Here is a 17,742-nt window from a genome sequence, read left to right as displayed (position 1 = left end):
AACACGGCGTTGAGAAAATCTTCCTTCTGTTTGTATGACCTTTGTCCTAACTCCTTCACTTTGTCACCAGGGTCCTGGCTGACCCTTTCCAGAGCCTTTTCTGTGACCAGCCTTCAGAATTTCCAGGGCACATATTGGGCTGTGCAGAGATGCCAGCAGCTTTGGCCACAGCTGGAGCCAGGCAGACAGGGAGTTGACTGAGAGAAACGAGCAGAAAGCATCTTTCTCTGAGGTTCCCCCCAAAACATGTGCTACTCGGATTCCAAAGGGCAGAAGGTTCTTTGTTTGGGGTTTTTTTGTTTGTTTGGGGAGGTTTTTTTTTTCCCCCTTGGCCAGAAGAAAAAGAGATGAGTTGCTTTTGACTAAAAAAAAAGTCAGTCTTGGAGGATGATTGGCTGCAGCCCAAGCAAAAACTATGGGAAACACTCCATTCTAAGCAAGCACAAAACCTTTCCCAGTGACTCGAGCCAACACCAATTACTTGCCCTTCCCTTTGGCGTTCTGCCTTTAGCCAATGCCAGATTTGGAGTCATTGACTCCTTGGGTTATTGAGCCCACTCACCTCTATCCACCCTCCCCATTTTACACATGAGAAACAGACTTGAAAGGCAGCATCTCTTACCCACTTGGTGAGCAGAGGCACAACCCAGACCAGAACCCGAAACTCCTGAGTCCCAAGTCCCCGTCCTTCCCAGGGCTGGAGATTTGTTTCACGGCCCTGGGCACCATCTCCCCTGGAGAAGGGTAAGTCCCTGGATGACAGAGGCATGGTGTTTTGCAGGGAGAAGGGGAGAGGACCCACATTTGAAAAGCATCTCCTATGTTCCCAGCCCTGATCTCGGGTTGTTACTAGAGCAGACACTGTGGGCATGTCTTCCCAGCCCCCAACAACCCTCTTTGTTGGAGGGTAATTTTATGGGCTGAACTGTGTACCACAAAAAGTTCATACTTGAAGTTCTGAACCCCAGCACCTCAAAATATGACCATATTTGGATAAAGGATCTTCAAAGAGGTGATTAAGTTAAAATAAGTCCATTAGGATGGGCCCTAAACCAATAGGACTGGTGTCCTCAAGAGAAGAGGAGATGAGGACACGGACCCACACAGAGCGAAGACCAGATGAGGACCTTATGCAGGCCAAGGAGACAGGCCGCAGAAGAAACCACGCCCGTCGGCGCCTTGATCTCAGATTTCCAGAGTCCAGAACTGGGAAGAAATAAATGCCTGCTGTTTAAGCCCCCAGTCTGTGGCACGTTATGGCGGACCTCATCAACAGATACAGGCATCCATTCCCATCCTCCCCGAGCTTCTACACTGGGGCCCTGCTCCTCAGGCAGAGCTGATTCAGCTAATTCACGCAGACTCCTCATGACAAGGGGCAGAGCTAAGAGAGGCACGGGGCAGGGGGCAGCACTGGAGCAGAAGAGACTTTGTGGGGAGGACATTCCCCATGCTGAGACCCAGAACAGCCCCGCTCCCAGCCCTCCCTGTGGCCCCCGTGCTTAACTTTTCAGTGAATTCCAGGAGAGACCCCAACTCCCTTCTAACACACAGCTCCCTTTCTTGGTTAAATTTGTCTTAAGTTAATTTTGTTCCTTGCAACTCAAAGAACTCTAACTCTGACATTCACATGTGTTACCTCGTGCAGTTTAATATCTCCCCTAGCTGATTTCTCCCCATCTTACAGACAGGGGAACTGAGATTCAAAGCCACGGTTGCAGATGCTGGAACTAGGATTCAGATTCATGCTCCTCCCATTCTCCACATTGTCCTTGAGTGTCATTGACCTTGCCATCTCTTCTGTCCCCCGACAGTACTCAGCTAGGGGTCAGGCATATCGTATCGTAGGTGCTCAATAAAAGCTTGTTAAGTCGAATTGAACACATGGACTTAGGTTCCACTTATCAACCAGAACACAGACAAATACATAACAAGTTCAAACAATTGGAGCCAAAGGGAAATAAAATCAGTGTCAGAAATTCATTCATCTTTTTACTCTTCTTCTTCATTCAGACCTAATGGGGTCAGAGATTGCACCCCAGGCTCTCAGGGGAGCTCTTTGGTTCACTCAGTAACAAGAAGACAGTTTTGGCCCCATTGACTTCACAAGTCCTCTTTAACTCTTCCCATATGTGTGATGTTTTTTTAACCTATGGATGGCGGCAGCTACCTCCCCAGCAGAACTTCATCTCCTCCAGAAAGAAAGGTCTGAGCCCTGAGTCTCTCCTACTTACTTCCTCCCCCTCTCCCATTTGTCTTGTAGCAAAAGGATATAAACCACTCTTTGTTCAAGACAGTAAACTTGCTTTAGGAAGCTATAGGACTCAAGGAGCTAGGGGAAAAAAAAAAAAGATGAAGAAAGGCCTTGGCTGGCAAAGGGTTTCTGGGTAGTTTTTTTCTTCTTTATAAAAATAAAATTACTTTTTCCCTCTGGCTTTGGAAAGCCCCCAAAATAAATCTGAGATCACTTGCCTCGTTGTCATTAAACTTCCCAGGCTGAGCAGGACTCCGGGGTTTGCTGGCAGACAGAGTGAGGGTTGGTAGGGCCTCGCCATCTTGTATTTCAACACGGAAGCCTGAAGTTTGGACTGGGGGGACCCTGGCCTCTTACCGCAGCCTCACAGAGCGCTGGGGGAGCAGTTCTCTGGCATTTCACAGGCCTGAGGAGAGAGGCAGCGTACAGAGCCCTGCAGGTCCCCTGCTCCATCACCTCATCTCCCGCACCTGGAAACCGGGCTGCACATGAGGAAAGACACACCGTATACGCAATAAAAATGCTGAGCAGGCGCTCATTGACCACGTTTGTGTTTCTCTCACACATCAGCCATAACTGACTGTTTAGAGAAGAAAAAGAATGTCTTGTGGACATTTAGAGGCGAAGGTGGGGGGAAAAACACACCAACTGGCTGGTGAGAACTTAAATATTTATGGGGCATTTTCAGGCAAGCCCCTCAACCATTCTGTGAGGTGTCATTTAAGCCTTTCATCCACCCCATTTCACAGGGATGAACACTGAGGCTCAGAAAATGGCTGCTTCCTGACAGAAGGGAGCAGGGCAGAAACAAAAGCCCCATCCACTCACTTCAGACTTGACACTCTTTCCCTGGCATTAGGCCCAGCCTGTGAGCCAACCGACAGCATGGAGCCCACCAGCCAGCCCCCCACACTGAACCTAAATGAGCCTTGATTCCTGCCCCAATTTTTTTTCCCCCAAATGAAAATCTATACTGGATTTTTTTTTCTAATTATAAAATGCACACTGGTTAAAAAAAAATCTTTTTAACAACGCAGTTGGTGTTCTGTACCAGCCAAGCCTCCCTCTCCCGTAGCAGACCCCCGAAGGTGGCCAGTTATCTTCGTAGAGACACGTGTGTGACCAGCATGTTGACCATCTCCCACATTGACCGGCTAGGATTCTGAACAGGTCCCCCTGCTCTGAGCATCTAGACTGTGGGGACCCTGAGCCCGAAGCCCTGCCCACCTGCTGCAGGACCCCAGTCTCCCCCATCCCCTGGGGACTCCTGGGAGCTCCCCACAGAGCTCACATGCAGGCCACTCCCCAAGGCCCGGGCAGCCACCTGCCTTGCCTCTCCAGTACTCGCTCCCCTGGCTGAGCCCCAGAGGAACCCTCAGAGCTTCCGGAAGTAGCCTCCCTGCCCGTAGATTGATGGGACGGATGTGAAATCTAATTTCTCTCTAACCACCCAGAGTCCTTGGCGCGGCTGCTCCAGTTACAACCCTTGGACAGCCTGCCTCCCTCTTTCTCAGTGGAGAAAACCCATAGAATTGTGAGTCCTGGGGGTGGCGAAGAAGGGGAAGGCGAAGTTTTCAGCAAATTTCCTCCAAGGCTGTCTCTGAAGAGGCAGCAAAGTATCAGTGAGTCTTTCTCTCACCTGCTTGAAAACAGCCTTGTGGAAACAATGTTCCGGGATCATTTTTGTGGCTCTGAGATATACCAGTTCCACTCCTAGGGTCTCAGTCTCTCCAGCTGTCATCCAGCTGTAGGATTATCTCTTTGGGCTTAATTCAGGCTACAAGTTTCCATTCCTGTTCTCTCTTTCTAACCACCCCCCCTTCCTCCCACACCCCTCTCTTCAAGTTGTCTAACCCCCAATCCTTACATCACTATCACTTCTTTTAAGAAATGATTCTCCTTAAGCACCTCATGCCGGGGTCTGGGAAGCTTGAAACAGAGACATAACCTTGAACCTCTCAGCCCCCAAATGGAGCTTCTGCACATCTCTTGAACATAACATTTAAGAGAATAAACCCATATACCATCTGTCTCTACTTTTATCATTTGACAGCAATTGAAAAAATGAAGTCATCAAACAAAAATAGAAACTGGAGATCTGAAGGCAACCCCAAAAGTTAGCTATTTACTCCAAACAAATGTCTTTCTCCAGACTCTATTTCCTGAAGGCGGGAGACTGTTTCTATGTGGACAAGGAATTAATGACATGGAAGCATTCAGGTTTTCGCCATTTATGGTCTATCATAGAATGCTGCCTCTTATGTTTATCTGTACTTTAGGCCTTTCTTTATAAATAGCAAATAAAATAAAAATCCGTTTTACTAATAGGGCTTCCCTTCTTCCATATTGTCGTCAGTAGAGTTTAAAAGAATTGAGGAAATGTGCTGGTGTGTTTAATTGGTCCGCTTTATAGATCATACTTAAAACAGCCAGGAGAACTTCAAATACTTGCAACAGAGAGATTTACAGCAAACTAAAGGAAGGTCTTTTAAAAACCTACCACTTGTCCATCACTGCTCTAGTAAAATGTGGGGACTCCTGTCCGTCGGCCCCAGCATAGAGCCAAAAATAGCCTTCACTTTCTCCTTTACTTAAGTTGTCCTCCCCTTCTAACCCGAGACCTCTTCCCATGAGGATGGGAATAAGTTATTTTCTTTAGGGACCTGCGAATTACTGTGCAGTTACCTACAGGCTGCATCATTGGCAGGCAGGTGGTGCCAAGACCTCCCATAGGTGGGTGGGAGGTCCTCAGCCTCCCTTCGCCACGTCCTCCACTCCTCACTCATTCATTCGGTGAGTACACAAGGAGTTATCTCCCACGAGCCTGCACCTCCCAAGACGGGAGGAGGAGAGAGGCAAAGCGGCCCCTGGGGCCTCCCCAGCACGAGGGGACTATAGTATCTCACAGGACACCCTGTGAATGGTGCCCCAACGGCAGGGCTGGGCACCCTGAGGACAAGGGTCAGAGGGAAGGAAGCCTCTAAACCCCTTCATATTTGGTGAATAGAATTGCCCCCTTTGCCTTTCCATCTTACGGATGAGTGACAGGTACGTGGGAGGCATGCAGTTTCCAGCTGTAGGCTTGTCCCTTTGGGGTTAATTCAGGCTGCAAATTTCCATTCATGCACCCTACTTGCCCCCTGGGGGCTCTCACCCAACTGGAGCTGGAATTCCCAGGATTCTTTTTAAAAATATTTTCCCCAGACTTCCCTTCTAGCAGCCGTTGTTATCTCTGACAGCAGGCTGGGCTCTGTCTCTGTCGGGCTGGACAGGATCAGGCCCGAATCACTCTCCAGCTTCAGAGCAGCCCCCTGACTGATGGGAGCAGGAGGGAGGGTGAGGGGGGCAGAGGAGCGAACTCCCCGCCCCCTCAGGATCACACAGCGAGGGATCCGCCTCTGCAAGCCCTGCTCCCTCTGCCTTTGGTTTGCGGTAACCCTGGAGGTGACCAGCCTGTCTGATCAGCCTGAAACACTCCTAGCCGCTTCCCCCAGGAAGTGCCCATTCACAAACCACAACTTCCAAATTGGCTCATAAAAGTCATAAAAATCATAAAAATCAGTTGTCTCATAAAAATCAGTTTTCCTGGAGGATGTCAAAAATTGGAAACAGTTTTAGTTGACTTAAAATTTTAAAATAGCATTTTGAAAAGAAGAGAATAAATCACTATAAAGTAAACTGCTTTATAACTTTCAGTGATTCTTCACTCCTTGACCCTGTCTGATCCTCACAGGAGTCCAGTTCAAGGGGCAGGTTCATTCATTATCTCTAATTTTTATAATGTTACACGTAAGAAAACTACGACCTGGAGAGGTTAGGTGACACGATCAAGGTGATGTGTCTGGGTGGGAACCAGAACCCATGTCCCCTCTTTTGTTCTTGTTGTGTGTTTATTCCACAAGTGAATCATAAACAGAGCCCAGAGCTAACAGAGCTCAGATCTCAGACCGACCACTGTGTCATGCACTCCAGATTCATCCACTACATGTGCACAAAGATTCCACTAGAAGATGTTAGGGCCCACGTTGTTTATAATACAAAAAGTCTGGAAGCAACCTCATACCTAATGTCAGGAGTTTGGTTAAATGAACTATTCAATACTGTGAACTCTAATACAGTCATTAAAACAAGGTTGTAAAAGTATATCTATTAACATGGAAAACTTCACAATATAATAATAATAATAATTATTATTATTATAGGCAGGGGAGGGTACAGCTCAAGTGATAGAGCACATGCTTAGCAGGCACGAGGTCCTGGGTTCACTCCCCGGTACCTCCATTAAAAATAAATAAACCTAGTTACCTATTCCCCTGCCAAAAGATATATATAAAATAATAAATAAATATAAATAAATAAAATATTTTAAAAATAATAATTATAGCTATCATTTTCATAATTATATGTATAAATAAAATGCATAGGAAATAGTGTCGAGGGATATATACTGAAATATTAATAGTGTTTAGATTACTGATGGTTTTATTGTCATTTCAGTTACTGATATTTTCTAAGTTTTCTACAATAAAAGTACATTTCTTGACTGCCTTTCAATGAACTGAATGTTTGTGTCCCCCTCAAAATTCACATTGATATCTTGACTCCCAGTGTGATGGTGTTAGGAGGTGAGGTCTGTTTGATCACAAGGGTGGAGCCCTGAAAAGTGAGATTAGTGCCCTTATAACAGAGACCTCAGAGAGCTCTCTCACCCTCTCTCTACCACATGAGGAAACGACCAGAAAACAGCCGCCTGCAGCCTGGAAGAGGAGCCTCACCAGAACCCGGTCCTGGGGCCACCCTGACCGTGGACTTCCCGCCCCAGGAGCGGTGAGAGATGAATGTCTGTTGTTTACAAGCCACTCGGCCTCTGGTATTTTGTTATAACCACCCGAGCTAAGACATACTTTTTAAACTTTCAAGATGATTCCATCAGGAAACTGCTTAAAGAACAAGCATGTGTTTATACCCGAGGTAAGGAGATTTAACACCTTAAAGGACTGGAACCTTCCCAGTTTATCTTATCATTAACTCACAATGTATGGTAAACTCAGTTTATTCCTTTGAGGAGAACAGTAAACATATTTTGTAGGCTTACTGATGTCCACTTTGAGTGAATTTCTTCACTGGAAACAGGATTAATCATAAGCCATAAACCCTGTTTTCATGTTTATTGTGTTGGGAATTTTTTTCCCCAAAAAAACTTCTCAGAGGTAAACCATAATTACTATATGCTTTTTTTAAATTAATTACTTTTTAAAATGTACATATATGTACTGTTAGTTGTTTCCAGGAACAGTTTAGAGCTTTATCTTTTTAAACTTACATAGTTATCCAAGGAATAAAGCCAACTACAAAATACAAATCAACAGAATGCAGTAAGTAGTCCACTCATAAAGGACAGGCAAATGTGCTTACATATATTCAAGAAATCAGTCATCTAAGTTATAACTCATAAGTAGTTTATTTGTGTCTTTTTTTTAGACTCCACATATAAGCGATATCATATGGAATTTTTCTTTCTCTTTTGGGCTTACTTCATTTAGAATGACGATCTCCAAGTCCATCCATGTTGCTGCAAATGGCTTTATTTCATTCTTTTTATGGCTGAGTAGTATTCCATTGTATATATATATCACATCTTCTTTATCTAGTCATCTGTTGATGGACATTGAGGTTGTTTCTTCCACGTCTTGGCTATTTTAAATAGTGCTGCTATGAACGTTGGAGTCTTTTTGAATTATAGTTTTCTCCAGGTATATGCCCAGGGGTGGGATTGCTGGATCACATGATAAGTCTATTCTTAGCTTTTTAAGGAACCTTCATACTGTTCTCCATAGTGGCTGCACCAATTTACATTTCCCCCGACAGTGTAGGAGGGTTCCTTTTTCTCCACAGCCTCTCCAGCATTTATCGTTTGTAGACTTTTTAATGATGGCAGTTCTGACTGGTGGGAGGTGATACCTCATTGTAGTTTTGATTTGTATTTCTCTAAAAATTAGTAATGTTGAGCATTTTTTAATGTGCTTGTTGGCCATCTGTATGTCTTCATTGGAGTATTGCTTGTTTAGGTCTTCTGCCCATTTTTTTTTATTGGGTTGCTTAGTTTTTGTTTTTGTTTTTGTTTGATATCAAGGTATATGAGCTGTTTGTATATTTTAGAAATTAGTCCCTTGTTGGTCGCATTATTTACAAATATTTTCTCCCATTCTGTAGGATGTCTTTTTGTTTTGTTGATGGTATCCTTACCTGTGCAAAAGCTTTTAAATATAATTAGATCCCATTTGTTTATTTCTGCTTTTATTTCCACTACTCCAGGAGCTGGTTCAAAAGAAAACATTGCTGTGATTTATGTCCAAGAGTGCTCTGCCTGTGTTTTCCTCTAGGAGTTTTATAGTATCTGGTCTTACATTTGTCTTTAATCCATTTTGAGTGTATTTTTGTATATGGTGTTAGAGAATGTTCTAATTTCAGTCTTTGACAGGTAGCTGTCCAGTTTTCCCATAATTACTATACTCTTTACTGGACAAAGTCCCCAATCTGCTGACTGGGGCCACCCCAAATTGTGCTTACTCAGAGACAACCAAGACCTCCAAGTCTTTTTCGTTCATTTCTGTTTGATTCTCTGTCAAACCCTCCTATGTTTCTCCATTTTTCTTTTCTGCTCCCACCTGACTAAATCTTATCAGACAACTTGTAATCTTCATCACTTGAGCCTTGCGGGTCTCAAAGCCCATTAACAGGGAGACCTTTGTTCCAAAGACTCATTACCATGCAGCACAAAGGGGAGGGTGATGCAGGCACTGGCTGCCTGGGAAGGTTTCCCTCTGTCATCCTGGCCTGACCCTTAATTATTAAATCTCCCCCTTGCACCCTCTAATGTGCCTGGGTTTGGAGAACAAATCTTATAATCTCACCAACAATGAGAAAAACCTGAAGATGGGGGCTGTTCTGATTGGGGACTGCTCTTTGCCTTTTTTTTCTTGCTTCTTGGCCCCTGCTAATCCTTCCCTCATTTAAGGGCAAAAATCATTCTGTTTTCATGTACGAATCTGGCTCTGTTTCTTCTTCATCATTGGAAGATCATGCAGTGATTCTCAGACCAGTAGTCTGTGCATATTTTAAATATGCTTTTAACTGCCCGCCCCAAAAGAGTTCAGATCAAATCCTCATTTCAGAGCGAGAGAAAATAAATGTGAATAAGACCCATCCTTACAGAGATAAAACAAAAACAGGACTGGAACCGAAGTCTCCTCATGCACAGGTCGTTTTGCCCCCAGGCTGGTTCTCTTCAGAGCCACGTCAGGACTGGATTCTCCCAGGTTTCCCTTCAGAGTGAAGACACAGACAACAGCGGTTGCCTTGGAAACTCTGCCCGGTGAGCTGACATTACGGGATTTCACTCGCCCTACTCTGTGGCTGACATCCAACCCTGACTAATTTAAGTTCTGGTTGCTTCTGGCTTTGCTAAGGGGACACAGGGATGGGAGGGAGAGAACAGGAGGACAAGCGAAAGTGAAATGATTACAGCAGGACTTTTTTTCCTCATTGAAAGCAACTCAAGTAGTGACAAAAGAAATCACTAATGTATTTTAATAACTATGATTCTCGAGCAAACATTGGTGACCAGAGATGCTGTTAAGTGTTCACGTGCCCATGTGTTAATTCTATTCAGGATTCCGCGAACCGATTCAAGAATATTTTCAAGATGTGCCTCCTGCCAGCCACCTCCGACTGTTAATTAAGCAGCAGCAGCAAACATGGGCGGTGCTTCCATTCGAAGTCTCTCTCATGGTCTTGGCTCTCTCAAGGGCAGAATATTGTCCACATCCACCAGATGACAGATGGTTGGTACCATCCTCTATCAGCTGTTGATCAAGGTCTCCATCTCAGCAAGTTTCTACTAAAATTTAAAATGTTGTATTAGTTTCTGGTGTACAGCATGGATGGATGTGGAGGACATTATGCTAAGTAAAATAAGTCAGACAGAGAAAGACAAATACTATAAGATACCACTTACATATGGAATCTAAAAAAAAATACAACAAACTAGTGAATATAACAGAAAAGAAACAGACTCACAGACGTAGAGAAGGAACTAGTGGTTACCAGTGGGGAGAGGGAAGGAGGAGGGGCAAGATGGAGGTGGAAGATTAAGAGACAGAAACTATCAGGTATAAAATAAAATGCAAGGATATATTGTACACCATGGGGAACATGGGCAATATTTTATAATAACTATAAATGGAGTATAAACTTTAAAATTTGTGAATCACTATATTGTATACTTGTAACATACACTGTACATCAACTATACTTCAATTAAAAAATATGATACTGTAAAATAAATACATAAATTTAAAAAGGTTAAAAAAATAAGTGTTCCACTAACACAACAAAACTTCTGATTGCTTTTACTAGATGAATCAGAGGAGGAAACTTCCAGATCATTCTAGCCCAGCTTCCTCTTTGTATAGATGAGGAAGCTGAGGCTGGGGGATGGGAAGTCGAGGACGCCAACTGCTCTGCTAGTTAGAGGCAAGGCAGGACCTAGATCCTGAGGCTCCAGGCTTCCCAGTCTGGTCCCACCTCACTGCACTGCTTCTTTGCCCCGACCTTCTGTTGAGCAAAATAATTTAATGCACATATATACATATATAAAACCTTCCGTTCCAGTCAATGGAAGTCTGACTTAAAGTGAAATTATCTGAATTTAAGGTTTTGGAAACTGTTTTCATCATTTTAAATAAAATGCTTTTGATGCCTCATCCTACAAAGAAATAAGTGTTCCTTAACGTTTCCAAAGGAATAGACAGCGTTGAGACAGCGAGGATTCCCAGGAAGTCCCATGAGTCAGACTTAGGAGCCAGGTGATCAGAAACGAACTTCTCTGCAAGCCTGACACCACCCTCTTGACAAGTCCAACCGGAGCTGGAAGCATTTAGCAGCATTTAGGACTCAGAAGGTCCTGGGGGTGTGGGGGTGGGGATGCTTAGTAATGACCCTGAGTCGTGGAAACAGAAAAAATGACTGAAAGAGAAAACATAATTAACTTCCCAGTGTAAAATGCAAATCTCTTGGGGGGAAAGCCTGTGGGAGGGTAGGTGTAGACGGTTTCGGAATGAATGCTGACTAACCCAAGCCCCTGGCACTGGCGGGGGCTGGCGGGGAGAGGTCTTGACCGTCAGTTGATTAAGGAGCCCGGTTACGAGAGCAGAGAGGGATAAACTCCGGGTGGAGACGGGGCAGCCGACGGGAAGGGGCTCCTGCCGCTCCTCTCGCCGCTGCGGCGGTGACCAGGCTGGACGCGACGAACGTTTACGTGGTGCATTGCGGCCCCTTGTGGTCTGATTAAGGAAAAAAAAAAGTCGAACTCAAAGCCAGAGTAATACTAACCTACTTTACAGGTGTCAAGTGAGGCGCTGAAAAAATGACTACAGTGTTCAGAGTCATTAATAATCGTGAGCAAACAGATGAGCCTACGAAAGGGGCGTTTATTCTCTGTCCTCGAAAACAGCGCGTCTCAGATGTGAACGTGGGTGGCGGCCACTGGGGGTCTTGGTGGATTCCGGCTCTGATTCACATAGGCCTGGCAGGGCCTGGGGGAAGATGCCCGCGCTTTGAGAGGCCAGGGGCTCGCAGGAAGGCGCCGGCCTTTGGATGAGCCAAGGCTGCTCCATCAGACCCCTCTAACTCCGGGGGCCACAGGCACCCTGGAGAGCATCCCCTGGGGTTACAATGCCTTCCCGTACCCAAACACTAGGGAACCCAAATAACCACATTTCTTTCGCTTCTTCAAGCTAAAGGGCCTCTCTCCCCAAGCTCTAAGACAGCCTTTCCTCCCCAGGAAAGAATGTCTTGAGAAGGCAAAGCCCCTGACACCTTCTTACCTTATCAAGGAACTTCTTGTCAGAGTTGCCATAGGCCTGTGCTTTGTGGATTTCCATGTTAATAAGAGTCATGGTTTTCTTTGGCTTTCTGGTCGTTGAAAGCAGCAGGATGTTTCCAACGTTCTTTTATTTCCAAATCTCCTCTTGCATATTTGAAGGTGGCTTGTGTGTTTATCTACTAGGCTTCTCCCCCACACCCTGAGGCCCCTTGTAATTCTGCATCTTGCTTCAAGTAGCAAAGTTGCATCTACACCCCACCCCCAATTCCAAGAATTCATTGTATTTGGTTAGGGGGAAAAATGATACAAAGTATTTTTAACTTGGTGTGGGAGGAGAAAGATGGAATAGATAAGGCAGTAGAATGATCACAGGTGGGTAATTACACATGTAAATGAGTTCAATTTGGTAATTTTCCCTCGGATTCCTATTTACATTGGTTAACGTTGAATTCTAACCCCACATCACCACTGCATTTTAGGGTAGTTTATTTTTAGTCTTATATGTCAATTCTGAAACATTAAAAGCAATTCAGAATGCTTTGGTATAAAAATTTTTCTCAGATGTTTTTCACATTTTTCCATTTACTGTCATAACTGTACAAAGCAGACAGGGGATGAAAATTCTCTTTATTTAACAAGTATTAATTACCTCCAACATACAAGGTCTCACATCTTAGGTCTCTGGGGAAAAAAATCAGTCTTGCAGGAAAGGTTCCCACAAAAACTATAATATGAAATCAAATGAGGCAAGAAGAACATCCTGGAGTAATTTAGGAATGATAAGGTGGGAGAAGTTACTTTTGACTCAGAAATCAGCAAGGACTTCCTGGAGGAAGTGACGTTCAAGCAGGACCTTGAAGGACAAGTAAGAATTGTGAGTCAGAGTGTTCTGGTTGCAGAAGCTCCAAGTGCCAAATAGGAAAAGTGGGAGATACAGCTGGGAAGCCATCTGGGGCCAGATCAGGAGACTTGGAAACTCAGATTAAGAGAACTGTATTCTGTGTGCTATGGAGTAATGCTGAATGAGTCAAGATTCATTTGACAATGGTGAGTTTGTGGAATTGGGGGATTAAAGCATGAAGACAAATTAAGCAATAACTCAGGAGATAACGAAGCCTGAAAAGAACAAGTGACAAGAGAGAAATGGACAGGGTGGGGAGTAAGAGGCTTTGGGAAAGAAGAGAGGGGACCTGACGATTGATCAGAAGTAGGGCTAGGAATGGTGAAGAGCTCATGTGATTCTAGGTTTTGCATCCAGGCCACAAGAAGGGGGACGATGTCACTAAGAACTCAGGGGGCACAGGAAGGGGACAGGGCTGTGTAGGGCCTTCAGAACAAAACCATCAGTTTCCATTAGAGTGAACACACTCTGCACACCTGGAGGACATGGGGCCAGTGATGGGGGCTGCAGGGGATGGGGGTGTGGTCAGGTCATTGGGGAATCAGAACCGGGGCGGGGAGACAGTTCAGGGCTGTGGGAGTCAGAGACCCAGGGATGGTCCCTGAAGTCATGGCAGGGCGGGAAGTATCCAAGAGAGCCTGGAGAGAGACACAAGGGCAAGGGCAGAGCTCAGGGGAAGCAGGAGAAAGGAGCGCAGCCAGAAAGGGCAGCGAGGGAGGAGGAGGGCAGGGCAGATGCCATTAAAGATGGAGTATGAGTGCACTTGCTTGTTGGTCTGACAAGAAAACTTTCACACACACACTAACAAAGATATAATGAAGCCCGACACCCATTCAGCGACGATCAGTGACCAGGTGATGCCCAGGCAATGCCTCTCACTGTGCGGCTACTTCACTGAAGCATTTTACAGCAAATCCCACGCCTCATAGCATCTTGCCCCTGCACATTTTATCACGCCTCGCTGAGACATATGGACAACTGAGAGGAGAATTTTAAAGGGGAGGACAATCTTAAGTTGTTGGAAATTTTAGGGATTTCAGACAGACAGAAGCACTCTGTAGGAAGTCCTCAGTGGCCCTCGAGAGAGCAGATTCAGCAATGCCCAGAGTGGGAGACCAGGGCGGGGAGAGGGGCTATGGTTACAAGCAGGACAGCAGTTCAGGGAGGTATGGGCTGCAGGAAGGATGTCTGTCACCAGGAAGAGACCTGAGCATGCTTGTAGGGTGAGATTCAAGAATGCGGAAAGTGGACAGAGGCTGAAGACGTCAAAAAAAACAGGTATGTGAAGCAACAATCCCATTCATTCCACCAAACATTAAATGAGCATTTGCCACGTGGCTGCATTCCTTTCAGCACAACCACAAGACATATAATCGCTGCTCTCGTGGAGGTGACACTCCAGCAGTGAGACAGAATTTAAACACACAAACATAAACTACGATGTTCAACGTGATAATTGCAGTAAAGCAAAATAAATGGCATGTAAGGGAGGTGGTTGCCAGGGAGATCCAGGATACACGGAGAGGTGAGAGCTTGAAACGGGCCAGCCAGCGACTCTGGGCAGAGGAGGGGAGAGGCCGGGAGACACCGCAGCCAGAGAACCAAAGTAGGGATGAAGGAAGAGGAGGGAACTCTTGTCAAGGGGGCTCAATCAGCTTCAATTACAGAAGAAAAAGAGGGAGAAGTTCATGACTTCTAAACCCTGCTAGGCACTAAGATTGCTAATACTACAGCGACGGATCCAGCTCCCTTGCATGTGTTTTACTGTCAAGACGCAAGGAGGCACCGCGACTGCACTCGGCGTGGAGAGGAGGCAGCAACGCACAGGAGAAAAGCCCTGGGTCCACTCGCTGGCAGAGCCAGACTTGGGCATCCATAGAATGGGAAGAAGGGTTTCTGCGGAAGAGGGTTTTGTGAGAACTGGCGGAGCTCCAAGCACAGTGCTGGGTACACACTAATGATCATTAAACGGTAAGAATAGAGCGGTCACCCCCAGCCACAAGCTGCTGTCTGTCCCCTTCAGGGAAAACCCTTTAAAGAATTCTTAAGATTTCTCTTCAAAATGGTTACACACCCTTGTATTTGCTTTGGAAAATGTTATTCAATCAAACATACATCCTACTTTTTCAAAACTTCTATGATTCTCAAGAAACCTTCAAAATTACAAGCCTACAGCTCCCAGGAGAAACATAAAGGTGACAATGTTAAGAAGAGAACTAAATTATTCCATTTCCTCAACTCTTCGAAGTCGGTGCCTGGATTCTCATTTTCCTCCTTTGAATTATTTGTTTTCCTTTCAACTTACATAGGTTGAAGGGGCCCTTGAGAGATTACCTTGTCCATTTCTCTGCCTTAAAATTAGAGAGGATCTAAAAACCATGGTGGTAATCGTTTACGGGGGAAGAAAAGTGATAGTTAATTTAATTTTGTCAAGCTAGCAGAGGTCGAGACCAACTTGAATGAAGTGGGGCCAGTTCTACTGGAAATCACATTTGGGCCAATAAAACGCTGGACCCCAGCACATCACTTCCTTAGCCCCCTTCACCTCACGCTGCCTCTGTTTATTATCTCAAAATTTTAGATGAGTGTAAACATTCTGAGGAGACTACAATTATATAGGTTGGCCTGGACTGCACTCGGACCATCGTGACCGGCAGCTCGGATAACAAAACACCCCGCAGATGGAACTCAGCTCTCATTAAACAAAATTAACACTTAGCACCCAAAACATGTCTGGGTTAGATTCAAGAGTAAATTATCTTCTCTCAGTTCACAAGTGATTGCAAACAAACTTTCTGTTTGTTCACAGGCAAGCAACTGCTCAGTTATTTACTGTATTCAGGAAGGACAAAAAAGGTGTGTGTAACATAGACTATTTATAAAGAAGAATTAATAAAATGACACTTTTAGGCTAATGGATTGCTTATTCTTGAGCTTGCCCTTAAAACGGTCAACTGGCCTGACTGACCAACCAGTTGCTGTTCACAGCTCCAGGTCCGTTGTTAAAATAAAGCTATTAATTTTACTGTTTCTGCTTTATTCCAGTAATCAAAAGTAATAATCATGCTTGGTTTCTGAGTTGTTCTCCAGGGAGAAAGTCACAGAACTGTAACCTTACAAAACAGGCTAAATACCAAGAAGACCATGCCTTGGGCTCTTATGAGATAAAGATTGAAAAAGTGACAACCCCAGCCTCTATGGAATGGGTCGCCTGGAGGCATCATGACGCCACTCTAAGTCTTATGACCAGAAAATGATTCTGTTGTTTATTGTTTGAGCCCTGGCTGTATAATCACCCTGCCCCGTCCCCAAGGTGGGTGCACAGTTCTGAAGGCACCACCCTGCTGTGAGTCTCCTTTGCCCGGCAAAGTAATAAAGCTGCCTCTTTTCTTCTAAGCTCCAAGACCCTGTCTCTGAGTTATTTGGCTCATCAGGGACGGGGCCAAATCTTTCAGCAACTTTTATATAAAATCTTAAGTCATTTGTTCACAAGTGTTTTGCTTTTCCCCCAGAAGAGGTGAAGATGGTGACTGTAATCACCAAGGTCTTAAGATACAGTGTCTCATTTCAGATTTATTAAATGAAAGGGTATCAGGATCTAGTCTTTTGGGTGTTGAATAGAGAAGTCAGTTAACAGTAAGCAGGGGAATTCAAAATAGACAGTAATATGCTGGGAAACCAGCTCTCTGGGGAGAAGAAATCCTGATTTTTTAGCACTTGCTGATTGCTCTGGTGTAAATACTCCTAATCACCGACAATTTGAAGCTTCCAAAGATTTAAGAGTCAGCTCACAAATTCCTGAAAACTGAACAATTGACTCAGTTTCTGCAGGCCCTGGAGCCAGAGGGGGCTGCTTTAAGAGTTCTTTCATGCCTTCTCTCTTATTTGTCCAAACTCAGTTGTTAAGCCACTAAAAAGTGTGAATTTCATACCTTAGGATCCCAACACAGGTTTTAAAAAAGATATTTTGTCCTAGGCAGTGAATAAAATCCGGTTATAAAAGAATGTCTAATGATGCAGAAATGTTTATGAAATATTTTAAGTAAAAACGGTAAATTTGCATATAAAATGACTACAAGGATATACTCCGAAAAAGTGATCATTACTCTGGTTGTGAGATTGTTTGTGGATTTTATTTTGTTCTTTGTGCTATTGTTCTACTTTTCAAGTTTTCTACAATGTCTGTGTATTTGTAATTGGAGAACTAAATCTAGTGTTACTATTTTTTTTTTAAATATGGTGTTTCAGATGTTTTTCTTTTATGTCCATACAATACACTCTTACAGGGAGACTGGCTAGAAGACTGAATTAGATCGACTCATTTTAAGCAAGACTACCCTTCGTCATTCATTTTTGTGACACTTTAAAAAACAGAGGCTCAAAATGATTGAATGACTGTCCAAGGTCACCCGGCTAATAAAGCAGTTGAAGCGGGGACTCTGGCCCAGGATCCCTGCTACCCCTGAGATTTCCCTCAAAAACACATCACCTTGCTCATCATGGTTCCTTCTTTCAAGAAGTTCTTACTGAACACCTAGACCCAGTCCTGCAAGGAGGCACTCTCCTGGTTTTGCTCATTTTAAATGCCCCAAGCATGACCAGAATCACCCAGGCAGGACACACTCCATCCAGGCACTGACGCTACACAAGCCTGCCCACAGCGGGCTCTTCAGCTTGGAAATGTTTGAACGTAACAGGAGA

Source organism: Camelus ferus, chromosome 1 (assembly GCF_009834535.1).
Source record: "Camelus ferus isolate YT-003-E chromosome 1, BCGSAC_Cfer_1.0, whole genome shotgun sequence".
Lineage (NCBI taxonomy): Eukaryota > Metazoa > Chordata > Mammalia > Artiodactyla > Camelidae > Camelus > Camelus ferus.
Note: the sequence above shows the minus strand (reverse complement) of the source record.